Source organism: Uloborus diversus, chromosome 7, assembly GCF_026930045.1.
Source record: "Uloborus diversus isolate 005 chromosome 7, Udiv.v.3.1, whole genome shotgun sequence".
Classification (NCBI taxonomy): Eukaryota; Metazoa; Arthropoda; class Arachnida; order Araneae; family Uloboridae; genus Uloborus; species Uloborus diversus.
Genome location: NC_072737.1, coordinates 42,407,401 through 42,421,792, shown reverse-complemented (window position 1 = coordinate 42,421,792; position 14,392 = coordinate 42,407,401). Strand labels below are relative to the sequence as shown.

The 14,392-nt window shown below is 31.3% G+C and overlaps 1 pseudogene; it reads left to right on the top strand.

Annotated features, from left to right (window-relative positions):
• Positions 1 to 2,853: 2,853 nt before the first annotated feature.
• The window catches only part of LOC129226675 (protein lin-28 homolog), a 160,812-nt pseudogene continuing 149,273 nt past the window's right edge, over positions 2,854 to 14,392 (top strand).

Here is a 14,392-nt window from a genome sequence, read left to right as displayed (position 1 = left end):
TTATGTACTAAACATCTTATACAGATGCGTAATACTAAAGTAATATAGAAAATACTGTTAAAATTACTAAAATTACTCGACATTGTCTATCTTACCATTAATTTCTTTGTCTTTTGCATTTGAAACGTTTTTTCTTAAACAAAAACACATTTTACGATTAAAATACTTGTGGTTTTTTGGTTTCCAAAAATCCCAAAATAGTTTCATTAATAAGAGAAACTTGAGCATTCTTACTTTTTTTCTTAAATTTTTTGTTCATTAAAAATGTTGCTGCTGTAAAATTCAAGAAAACAACTTGATTACAACAAGAGAAAGAAACTAGTTGTTCATTATAATTTTTGCATTTATAACAATGTACTAGGGTCGACAGTATTGTCTGAAATTTAACGAAAAAATTGTGTTTTCCCTGAAAGATCCCCTTGGTAGCAATTTTTTCTATTTATTTATTTTATATTATTTATTTATTTATTTATTTTTTTGAGGGGGGGGGGGATAATTATTTAAATTTTTCAGTAGCTTTAGAATATTTCTCCTCTTTTCATGTTGCGCTTTTAAGTTCTGTTTTTTAGGGTTAAACTCGATTTTCTTTAATTTTCTCAACAAGCTAACAATTTATTTCTAGTTAGTACCTGTATTTATTAAACTTGAAAGAAAATAAATAAAGAACGAAACTTTTTTGGACTAAAGAAAGGAAGGAAGGAAACAAAGAAAAAGAAAATTTTCCAATTTCTTAAGAAACACACATTTTTTTATCATCTCTCAGTTAGATCGTCAATGTGAAGGCAATATATAGTGAAGATTTTTCTGCTTTATTCAGTGTAATATATAATACCTTTACAAAAAAAATGACCTGAAATGATACGGGAAAAAAAACTTGAAAATCATCTTTAATAAAAATTTTATTAAAATTAAACACCAACCATAATCGGATATGAATAAAAAAAAAAGGAGAATGATTTATTAATTACTGATTAATAATTGCAAGAGAATCAATTTCAGGGAAGTGGTTGAGGGGAGGGGGTCCTCATTCTCGTGTGTACAGCCTGACAGCATATATGTAACAATGCGAAAAAGAAATGTTTTGTCTTTTATTTTCCGGTAAACTACTTGAAAACACATAAATGACAATTTTGAAGAAAGAAAAAAAGAAAAAATTCTCTGCTGTGCCGGTTATGTCGGTTTCCTTTGGGAACGCAATAGCAGACAAGGGTATTCTATTTTTGCAGGATTCTTCCTCCACCCCTCCGATGGTGGGAGGGGAAAAATGGGGGGCATCTTGTCTAAGGTCAGGGGGAGCATCAGTTCCTAAAAAAATAGGGGCACCTTAAAGGGTCCATAGGCATGTTTAGTGACACAACTGTTTAGAGGCACGCGCACGCTCATTGCCGAGATTCTGGAGTTGGATTCAAGAGGAGGAGCACTCTTCAATCAACCTTAGGCCTTTTGGTAGTTTTGGGAGTAGAAGTTATTTCACTTGATTCTTCTTTTTTTTCTGTATGTACATAAACTGAAATTTATGTTGCTACTTAGGTCTGCAAATTGGCTTCTACGTCCTTATTTCCTCCTTTTTGAACGCTTGTTAATTTTTTTCCTCGGTCTCCCTTCTTTATGGGCCTAATTTTTTACGTAGTGATCCTCGTTATTAGAGACGCTCCTCGTATTTATGTTGTCTGCGACTATTGTGGTGGTTCGTTGTTGTGCACCCAACAATACCCTTGAGGTTCGAGCGTAAGAAAGAGTTTCTTTTATTCCTGAAAAGAGAATGTGTTGCTTCTTAAATTCCATATGCGTAGGGCAGTGGTGCCCAACCTTTTTTTACTCGAGGTCAGCACCTTGTATAAAGATAACTCTCGCGGAAGAGTCATCTTTATACGGTGCAGATTTTTTTAATCAGAACGCATAACAAATCTGCAAATCTGCACCAATAAACTTAATTCTGAACACTTTCTTTCTTTTTTTTTTAAGATTTCATAATTTGACATCGTATTCTGAATTATTAGAAAAATTTGTTTCACTTAAACCACTTACTTATAACTTCTCCAATATGTGTATATTCATTTCAGGTAAATATTATATATTTTTTATTTTTTATTATTAAACAATGGCAAATGTTACAATAAAAATAATGAAAATAGTTTCACAATATTAAATCAGTATTTAATAATCAATAATAATTACTCTCTCCAACTTTGTAAATCATTTACTAGATACTTCATTGAATTGATTGTTTTCTTTTTTTTATTGAATCATGTCAAATTAAGACAGAATTGGTGACACGATGTTGAGCATTAGGAACCTCCTCTACGTACGCAACTTTTACATCATCGAAGTTCGATTCGCATAATGTTGTTACACATGACTTCAGTGGAACAATTAATCCATGCAATTAAGACAGCTCGAGTATCACATAAGAGTATATAAGATAACAAAATACAAAGGCAGTTAAAATGAAATCGAGAACAAATTAACAAAATAGCATAAGATAATAAATCTCAGAATTAAGGTAGACTTTACGAAGAGTCATGTAAGTTGTGGCGTTCCAATGTACTTTGCTTATCTCTCCACGTTTATAGGACTCTTTGTCAAATTTTGGGCATATTAGATGTTCAGTGATCATAATGCCCAAATTACATATTTAGCATATACTAGATGTAAGAATGCCTCATATTGAGATGTTTTTCCATTCAATAATGGCCAGTTTTTAGTCTGAAGTTTACCACGACTAAGAGGCTATGGTAAACTTCAGACTAAAAATTGGCTAAAAGCAATTCATATTTTGAAATCTACGATTCTGTTTTTAATTAAAACTATTTTTTTTTCTTAGGAGGCAGTGGGACCTTGCTCAGCAGACGACGAGGAAAGTGCAAGTGGTTCAACGTTGCTAAAGGATGGGGGTTCATCACTCCTATCGATGGTGGTCCAGATGTCTTCGTTCACCAAGTAAGTCAAACCATTTTCCACTTCTGCTTTGGCAACATCACTGAAGTATTCTTCTGCAAGTGTGGAAGACACTTATAAATTTTTCAGCATTTAATATGGAGAAAATCACTTATCATAGATACCGGTTTTTTCCCATCGTTCTTTCTCTAAATAGACAGAATCTTTAGATAATTTTAACTAATGGTTACACTGAGGTGGAGAAATGAGTAAATTCTAAAACTCCTGAGAAAAGTACTCAGATGGTAGAAATGTCACTCAAGTCGCACAGTCATAATTAGCGCATGCTTTATGACAAATGGTACGTGTTATCCATCTTTGCCTATTTCTTAAACTCAAAACAAATGCAGACTAGTTCCCCACTATCGTTTTAATGCACTTATAATGTAGATAATATTCAATTCATTGAGGATTATTGACAAGAAATCAGTTGCAATCAGTGGCAATAAATATTCATTATGTGCATCTATAATTAATCTCTTTCGAATCTTCTTCATCCATCCAATTAGTTGAGAAACCGTTAGGAAATCAAATGTAATATTAAATGAAAGAAAAAATATTATGCTGGGGGGGGGGGGGAGAGGGCTTAAATTCAAACTTGCATATACAGTAATCGCCACTTATAAAATCACTGGACTATTAAATTAGACGAGTTTTAAAGTAAAATCTGGGAAAACAGAATCACTACGATATGAAAATACGTTCAATCTATCTTTTAATAAAATCCTTATCACCGTTTTATAAGAACAAACGTTTAGAGTTCATAGGTTCAAAATTAAAAATACAGTTGTGAAATGTTAAGAATTGCAACAGACACTACAAATTTAAAAGTTGCGTCGCACCAAGAAATGGAGGAATCAGTCTCGGAAATGAGAAAACTAAGTGTCAATTATTCCGTCTGCAACCGAAAAAAAAGCACTTGATGTCACACCGTGCACTTAAGAGCAAAGAGGAGGAGTATTGAAAATCACAAAAACTTTTATAAACCTTCAAACGAGGTACAATCTTTACTTTTAAATCATGTTAATCAAGCAACAATACTCCAATATTTTAAGATCCATAAATATTTTTTAACACGTACCTCGTGTTTATTTTAAATGTCTACGTGTTTTGAAACACTAAAAATATAAATATAGCAGTTTATTTCTTCTTGAGAGTATTTAAATTTAAAAACCTTTTTTTAGTGGTTGTTTGCAGGTTTGTAAAATCAGGGGCTTTATAAAATAAAGTCTGCTGTGGGCGGATAAAGGGTAATAACTGCAAGTTTTTCATTTTTCATTTTTATTTTTTTATTTATTTATTTCTGATATTATTATTATTATTATTATTTATTTATTTATTTTTATTTATTTTTATTTTTTGCATTTCTGCCATCTATTGTTCGTTAGCGTTATTGTAAAAGCTTGCTTGTTTGGTTTCGGCTGACAAAAAAGCACGAAAAAATCATCTAATTCCAGCTGTTTTCCCATTGTTAGTATTGAATCCAAAACGCGATTCTTCATGTACGCTGAAACCTGTAAAAGTTGACCACTTGTGGTGCACAACTTTAGAGGCCAACTTAAATAGGTGGTCAACTTATTGAGGTTGATTTATATAATACAGGACTAGTTCTGTACCTGAAAAAGGTGATCAACTTAGATAGATGGTCAACTTACAAGGTCGGTCAACTTGAAGTTAATTTATATAATATAGGACTAATTCTGTACTTAGAAAAAGGCGGTCAGCTTAGACAGATGGACAACTTACAAGGGTGGTTAACTTATAGTGGTTGATTTATGTAATATAGGACTAATTCTGTATCTGAAAAAGGCGGTCAACTTAGACAGGTGATCAACTTACAAGGATGGTCAACTTTACAGGTTTTACTGCATCTTGAAAACTTATCTCTACAGATACTGTCTTTTACCTGCCTACGGCAGAAGTGTTTTCAGAAAGAATGTAATTTTAATAAGTGGCGCGCAGTGTATTACAGAAATTAGTAACGAATCTTGATATATTTTTACCTTCGATGTTCTAGTCATGTGCTGTGGCACAAGAAAGCAAAAAACCAATCTCAGCCTCTCGGTTGGTTTTTCTCGATCAGCAGGTGGTCAAGGCAGCCATCAAATTCAATGGCGATGCTATCAACTCCAACGTGAGGTCATTCCGCAGATCATAAACTGACCTTTCTTCCAATTTACGAATCTGACGTGCGGAACAAAATGACTGCGAAGCCTTAAACCACCCTTAGGCTTTTAATCCTGCCTTTTTGTATTATTGGCAGTGCGGTGTCTGTTTTGCTCTCCCTCCTCGCTGCAAATTATCCCTATTTGCTGTAACGAGGGAGCTGTTTTCTTTCCGGAAATCAAACAACTCCGAGTTCTGGAGCGGTGGAGGGAAAATTTTACAAATGATATTTGGATTCCTTTTAATGCATTGCACTTAAATATAATCCTTGTGAAATACAGCACCTTCCTAAATATGATACTTGGAATACGTACATTCGATGGTATTAACTTGTTCCTGAAAAATAACAATAATTGGAAAAGTTCAGAAGCAAAATTATAGCAGTTTAGGTAACAACAAACAGTTTTTAAAAAGTCAATGCTTTTAAGATTTCAAAGAAATTAGTCAGCAAATAATAATGTTTCACTATACATGTACTTTCTTACATACCATGAATTATTTTATAATTTCAGAAAAATGCTTTTTTCGTGTGGTTTAGTTTAAAAATTGTTTCAAATAATCTTTATAACAACTAAATTAATTTGATGAAATCAATGAAAGTATCCTTTGTGAACAAACAAACTATTAATTTGCACAAAAATGGTTTTCAGTCCAATTTTTTCAAGCTGTTAGAAGTTATCTTTCATTCATCATTTTTTACATGAGAAACAATTTAAATCCGAACACTCTTTTCTTAAGCTTTTGGCTAGCTTTAAACACGGCTTATTTAAAGGGATTTTAAGGATTATTTAAATGGATATAAGAAAAAAGTATTGATTTGAATCTCGAAACAATATTTTGTTGTAAGTCGAACTTTATTTTCGTTTCTAAAAAGAAGATAAAGTTCTTGTTATTAACATTTTAACTATCGATTCGGGCCTACTTATGTTGGATGAAGTATTTATTTGTTCAATTATTTTCAGTTTAAATGTTTTGTACAATTAGTTACGCGAAGGAAAGTAGATGGGCCAAAGAAAAAAGTTCATTTTCGTTTACTTATTCCATCACTTACTAAATCACTTACGTATTCATTTAATTCATTTATTTATTCGTTCGCATTCCATTATTTACTAATTTACTTATTTATTCATTCATTCATTTTTTTTATTTATTCATCGCTCATTTATTTTTTCCTAGAATTTACTTAGATGATTCGCTCGCTGTTTCCTTATCTATTTACTTTTTCACTCATTATTTTATTTACTCAATTATTTGATCAAAATATTTTTAATGATCGAATTGAAAATGTTTCATTAGAAACATATTTTATTTTTCAATTTATCACATGAAATAAAAATCCTTTATCTTTAATCGACAAATTCGGAAATATAAAAATGTTTCTGTACACATTTTACAAAAACTACGTACATTGTTCTTTCTTTATAAAATGTAATTTAAAAAAAAAATCCAAATTTTTATTTTTGAAAATTTAACTTACCTTAACTATTTCACTTGCTCCTACATTGCCCTATATAATCAAAATAAGTAACAATGAGTTTTACATTTTTACCCGCTTATACTTTTTCTAAGCGTATAATTTACTTTTAACTGTTTCCAAAAAATAGTTGTAAATGTAATGATTACTAAAAATTTAGAAGCATAAAAATTAAATCCCTCAATATATAATTTGTATTAAAATTATTTTTTTTTTTTGCTATTCCTTGTTTTAAAGGAAAAATAAAACCTTTCCATTTTATGAAATCAGTCAATTTATTTCGTCAAAATTGTTTTCTTGATCAAAACAAAAATTTTAAAAGATAGTTTAAGCTTAATTTATAAACTTTATTGCTGTACTTGGTTCAATTTCGTGAAGTTGCAACAATTTCATTTGCATTAATAATGAAATTTAATGCTCGCAGACAGCGTTTTGTGAGCAACAAAAGCGTGACAACAAAGTGAATAATTTGTTATAATTATTAATCATATTAATAAACACGATTTTACAAGTAGAGTTTGATTCAAAACTCTATTTTTAAAAAATATCGATTCTTCATGGAACGTAAAAGGAGAAAGTTAGTAGTGTCAGACGATATACTATCACCAGGAGTTAAAAGCTGGAACACATGGATGTAGTGCTACCTCCATGCCACGTCACTACCTCCAGATACGTCCATGCTGGTGCTAGAACACATAATTTCGGTTGAAGTTCATTAAAGTATCAGTTCATTGATGTCTGAATAAAAATAGCTAAATTAAAAATAATGCTTGAAAAACGTCTATGTCGAAGAAAAGTTTGAAAAATAGAAATTTTTTCAACTTACAAAAAAAAAAAAAAAAAAAAAAAAAAACTTGTAGTTTTGAGCAGAAATTTTATATTTGTTATTCATTTCTGCTGGAGTTTCATTAACAGTGTTTTTTCAGAAAATATTAAACTGTTGTCGGCGATAGCAGATCAACTTAATTGACTCAATTCATTCAATTTTTCATTTTTACTCGATGAGACTCAGATGAGTAAACCAACTTGGAAAACTATCCAGATACGTCAATGCTAGAACAGATAATTTCAATTGAAGTTCATCAAAGTATCAGTCCATTAATGGGTGACTAAAAATAGCTTCGTTATAGGTAATGCTTGTAATAAACTTCAATTTTGGGAAGTTTCAAAAATAGAAAAATATTCAATCTCAAAAAAAGAAAAACTTTAAACCTGTAGTTTTTAGCAGAAATTTATATTTGTACTTCATTTCTCTGCAAAATAGCTGATGCTCCACTAACAGTGTTTCCCTAGAAAATATCAAATGTTGTCGGCGTTAGTAGAAAAACCTAACTGGCTCAATTCATTCAGTTTTTTATACTTACCCGATGAGAGGCTGATGAAAACCATCCAGATACGTCAATAATAGAACAACTAATTTCAATTGAAGTTCATCAAAGTATCAGTCTTTTGATGCCTGACTAAAAATAGCTTCATTAAAAACTGCTTGCAATAAACGTCAATATTGGAAAACTTCAAAAATAGAAAATTATTAAAATTCCAGAAATAATCTTTAAACTTGTAGTTTTGAGCAGAAATTTATACTTTTACTTCATTTCTGCTCGTGTTGTATATTAACTGTGTTTCTTCAAAAAATATCAAACTGTTATCGGCGCTAGTAGAAAAACTTAATTGACTCAATTCATTCAATTTTTCATCCTTACCCGATGAGAGGCTGATGAGTAAACCAAGTTGGAAAACTATCCACCAAGCACGAGCGCGTTTCCGCTAAAGCCACCAGAGAATTGACTTTCGTAAAAGGGGGAAGGAAAAGAGAAGTCAACACACAGGCAGGATGGTGTTTGACTAAGCCTGCTGCCGATGAGAAATTGATTTTATTTTAGACTTTTTGGGAGGATTAACTGCTTTCACTCTCGCAAGACTAATTTATTGATTTTGTTTGTTTAAGATCTGATCCATCCTGTTTTCCCCCTATTTTTATGTGTTCGCGGGGAGTGCTTTTAAATAAAAATGTCTTAATCAATATATTAATGATTTGCCTTAGGGTTCATAGAAGTATATCCAACTGCTAAAAAATTAATGAGTTTGACCGTGGATTCTTACCTGTTTAAAAATTAGTGAATGTGCTAACATTTCTGTTTTTTTTTTTTTTTTTTCTCAATTTCTTTTTTTCTATAAAATATTGAGTTTGTAAACTTCTTGTCTCAATTAAAACAGGTGTTTAAATAATAGGACAATTGAGATTTGAAAGGACAGTTATTTTGATTTTTTCCATAGCATGTTAATTTTTTTTCTTTGATGCATTTCTTTTTTTTTTTCTTTCTTTTTTTAAGAGTATTTTATAGTCTCAATGAAGCTATTTTTTATAGTTGTTATGATTCTCCTCACTTAAATAAAAATGTTACTTTAAAAGAGTAATATTTATTGTAAAATGTAATGTTCACAACAGAGATTTCTTCCTAATTTCTGGTATTAAAAATTCTGCCGAAAAAATGGTACTTCTAAACATTTTGTGAGAGACTATTTTCCCCACATTTCAATGTTGGATAACTGATCGTTTCTCCTAATTGTTCATCATTAATAATGTAAAAACGTTGGTGATTTAAAATAAAATCGACATAGAACAAAAGAAATTCCCGCTACGTAAAATCAGCGTTTATTCTCTTTGAAGTATTCAATTTTAATGCTGCACCTTTTTTGTTTATTACGCAAATAGAATTAGTTTTTGTTTATGTCGACTTTTTTTTAAATGTTGGTATTAAAGATCAAATACTTAAGTTACATTTCATAAACTTTCTAATAAATTCCTTTAATCTATTAATTTTTATAATTAAAGTAGCACTTCAAATAGAGAATATAAAATCAACAGATTTAGAGAATACGTGATGATATATGGAAATTAATTACTTGTTGCAAACGGAAAATATTGCTAATCTTTAAAAAATGAAACTTTTTTTTGTTTCCAATTGGATTTGAACTTTTCGTAGGAACCAGCAGTACACTAGCTGCAAATAATGAATTAACTTTGCCCAGTTTTTTCTATAGCTTTTACAGAACATTTCTTTCAAAAAATATAGCTAAAAAATAATTAACTTATGAAGGATAATATTTTCCAATTTTTTTTTTTTTTTTTCTTTAACTTAAACGGTCATGAAAATTTTCTTGTTTTCACTTAATCAAATGAAGAATGATAACATTTAATTACTAATGTTTTCAATTCATAGATTATCTCGGAGAGAGGGAAAATCGCAACAGAAACGAAATATTGTTTATTCATAGAAATTGCATACAAAATAATAATAAATAGAAAGCGATTTTTTAACAAAACACTTTCTTCAGAAATCATAAATTTTTGAGTTTGGTAATGTAATCGTTTTGTCAGTGAAAAAAAGGAGGTGTCTAGAATCATCATCTTCTCCTTTTTTTACTAACCGGGAGAAAATTTCATTATTTAAATTTTTTTAACAAAAAATAAATACAAAAAATGTGTATGTTTTTACTTAGCTTTTTTGTTGTTGCTTACTTACAGGAAAAGGTATAGAAATAAAACTTTAAGTATAAAAAGCTATGGTCATTAAAGAAAAACTAATTCAAAACTTCTAATGTGTATTCAAAAAGCTTCAAGTTTTCACAATGTTCTTAACATATTTTTGCTAGATTTTGCGTCGAAATAAATCTCTTCAAAATTTACAGTACTGGTCATGGTTCTTTATTTGCTATAGAATTTTTCGTAAATTTTTATAAAACGTTTTTACTCTAAATATCGTTATTAATTTTGAAAGATCTTTAACTATGACAGCAATATTTATTATGGTGCGATAAAAATGTAACCAATTATAACAGTAAATTGAAAATGATCACAATTTTAATTTACAGTTCAAGATGATCAGTACTTTTTTCAAGCAGCAATGATTATAAAACTTTTGTTATCGTTCCCAGTCTGGCTGTCACACTTGAAAAAGATGCTTCTCGTTGAAATCAAGCTTGTACGTAGCTAGAGGAGATCAAAAAAATAAAAAAGTGGTGATACAAGCAAAAAAAAAAAATCTACAAACGAATGCACGCTTTTAGTGACATCGGATCCAAATGATTATGAAAAGGATCGTCAACATTATCCATTTTTAACTTTCTTCAACAATTTTTATCGTGATCAGTTTTCTTTTTCTGTTTCTGGCGGTTACACTTGAAAAATAAGATTTTCTTAAAAATCACGCTTGTACGTAGCTCGAAGAAATTTAAAAAAAAATTGGAGGCGAGGGGGGATAAAAGCAGGCAAATCTATAAACGAGTTCACGCTCTTATTGTCATCGGAACAAATAGTTAAAAAAGTGTTCGCAATCGTTGTTTTTTTCTACCTTTGTCTAATAACTGTTATCATGACTATTGCTCTTTTTTCTATTCTACTAATTGTAAAATAAACGTAATCTTACAGATCTGGCAGTTATAGTTGAAAAATACGCATCATCAAGCTTATACGTAACTCGCTGTGAAGAAAATAAAAAGGGAAAGGGGGAGGGGATAAATAGTATGATAAAAGCAGACAAATCTACAAACGAATGCACGCGATTAGTGTCATTGGAATAGACAAGCAGTCGGTGCATGCTATAGATCTTCTGTCCGAATACTTTTGTGGATGGCAGCAGCTGCTAACAGCTGAGATTTTTATGCGCTTGTTGTTGACGTGGCGCATCTGTTGTGCATATCCCCTGTCCTGCGGGGGTGCAGCGCTGTTTTGCGGCTGCCAAAAAACCAACAATGCGGGGTGATATATAAGCGTGCAAATGCACAAACACACACAGCAGAAAGGAGTCGAGGAAAGGACGGGAGGAGGAAGAAAAAAACAGGGATGCGACTGTCATGTCATGGGCGTTTGTGTTAGGCATTCCTTTGTTCGATCCCGGAGAGAAAGCAGTTGTGGGAAGGGAAGGTGGGCTTGCGGTGCTTTTTATGCAAATTATGTGAACGGGGATGCTGATTATATGTGATTTTGAGCTGCTGATTTTCAGCTGGGAAATAAACTATGAGGAAAAGATTCGTTTGTTTCGATTTTTTGGATTTCAAACAAAAGATCGACATAAACCTGCCATGTCTTTTTTCTTTCTGACGGAGAAGGCTACACTGCTGAAATTCTGGAAAACTAGACGGTAAATATTACTGTAAAATTAAGTTCTTGCAGTACAGAAACATTTTACCAGAAATAAGTCAGCTGTTAGCTGCAGCGCAAATCAGAACACCACATGACCAACGGGGTGAAGCGTATGATCCCCCATTCCCACTGCTCACTCGAGTCTTATTCAGTATAGGACTAGAACTCAGTACTGCGAACAGTGATATTGTAGGTTCTGAGTCCACTGCTTGAAATTCGTTTTCTATTCGTCGCAACTACCTACTGCGTCTTTTTTTTCCCTACGTAAAATCTGACTGTAAATAAGATTTTGCTGCAAAAAGAACTGGCAACATAGATGACAGTCCTCTTTTCCATAAAATTTCAGAAATAATTTTTCACGTTGTACATGCTCAGTACGTGCTAGTTAAAACATAACAAAATACATACCCACACGTACATATGAAACATTGAGCTGGGTGTCCCAGGATTATTGAAAAAAAATTCAAGCGTATTAGAGGAGACGATAACAAGCAAGAGTCATGCAAGAAAATATAGTCGCAAACATACACTACATACACATAAAACCACAAACTGAAGAATGCGGAACATTTCCAAACTTTATTACATTGCAAATCTCCCTTCCAATCCCCTTCTAGAATAATGCAAAATGAATAATAAAGAATTTTCTAGCTCTGTTCCACTAAAATAAAGGTTAATCTGAAATACTTTAAAAGAAAGAGCAAGGAGAAAAAGTGAAAGAGCAAGAAAATTATAACGTACTAAAATACATTTGCCAAAGCTCGATTCAAAAATAATAGGAAAAACTTCTTTTCCGTACTTACGCTCTTGGTTCCTAAATACATAGCTTGATTTTAAGTGCTTTGAAATTTTGAAACACCTTCAATAAAATTAATGCATAATATTGATAAAGTATTGAGACATTCGACTTTTTATTCAGTTAAAAATGGTGACTGATAGGAATTGCCATGAAATTTATAATAAGCATTGAAAATTTTAGCAATTAATGGAATGTGCAATAGCTGATTAAAGTAAACGTGTACTGCTGTGGAAAATAAAAGACAGTAACTGCAAATTTTTCACATTTTTTATTCTTCTTTTTTGTCACCTATAGTACTTTTTAGCTTTATTTTACAAGTTTGCTTATTAGGTTTCCACTGAAAATAAAGAACGGGAAAAACTTCAAATTCCAACCTTTCCCTATCGTTAGTTTGGAATCCAAAATGCGTTATTCAAATATCTTTAAAACTCATTTCTTCAGGTACTGCCCTTTACCTTTCCACCGCAATATATTAATAGAATAGTGGATGTAGAACGTTTTTACTTCTCAATTCTGCTTTATTTATTTGCAATTTTTTCATAACTCATTTCGTTAATTTTACTTTATTCATTCTAATGCAAAATGTGAAAAAAAAAATGTTTTCGGTATTCCAAGAAAGCAACTTTTATGTTGAAAAAAAGTTCATTGGCTAATTTATTTTCACATTTATGTACGTTTCCATCTTCTTTATCTGAATTTAATTTGTCTGATTTTAATTGTTTGCTAAATTTCTGTAAAATGATAAAATCAAAAACAAAATTTTTATAAACGACACAAAACCATAATTTACGGTTTTTCTCCAAATTTTGGAGAGATACACTTTTGCCTATCTTGAATATCAAATTTAGTTTAACAAAATGCTTCAAGTTTAAGCCATTTTTTATTTTTTAGAAACCAATAAGTAGACTATTTCTCTCCTGGCCACAATTTTGTCTGAAGTGAAACTGAAACGCGTAACAAATGATTGATGTCGATCCCAAACAAGCTCTATGTTCTAAGACTTTTCATCTCTTGGGACACCTCTGAATTACCCCTAAGCTTTCAATGTTTCCAGAAAACTTTAGTAGAAATTGCGTTTTTGGTTATAAACTCTTGGAAATTAATTGTTAAACTAACAGATTACGGTGGTCCAATTTAAGTTGCTTATAAATAGACTCACAGTTTCTGTACAAGAAAAAGTCAGCAATAACACGAAAGCTACCCCTAAAAACGGTGGCAAAGGAATGAGTCTTGCATTTAAAACTAAACTACTATGTTGAGGCCATCACGAAACTTTCTTCTATATCTATATCATGAATTCTTGGATCTGACGCACAATCGCTCATGTAATTGCTGATAGTATAAAATGATGCTAATCGCAAAAGCGGGAAGATTTCGATAATTGGAAAATTAGTGATCTTAGTTCATTGCAGTTAGATTTTTGGCTCCGTTACTTGCGAAATTAATGTTTTTCCTTTGCATATGTAAACAGGTTGTTTCATTTCATAAAAAGTTACAGTACGAAAATGTACAGCAACAAGGATTGGAGTCCATCAAAAATCTGTTGGGGTTTGAGAAACGATAAAAAAAAATAATAATAATAATAATGTAAGAATACCACATTATTTATAGCCGTTGGGGATAGGTTAACACTTGGAAGATCAATATCTCATTATCAATCCTAAGACCTCTAGTCCCAGAAACAACAGTAAGAAATCCTACTGTTGCTCTGAGCAGGGCCCAATTTCCCAATAGGCTGAGTAGGCAGCTGCCTAGGGCGGCAAAATTGTTAGGGGCGGCAAATTTTGCTTTAACAACACATTTTTCAAATGAACTTTTTATTATTGAATGTAAATCATTAGCATTCTTTCATTTTTCGGAAACAATTTTT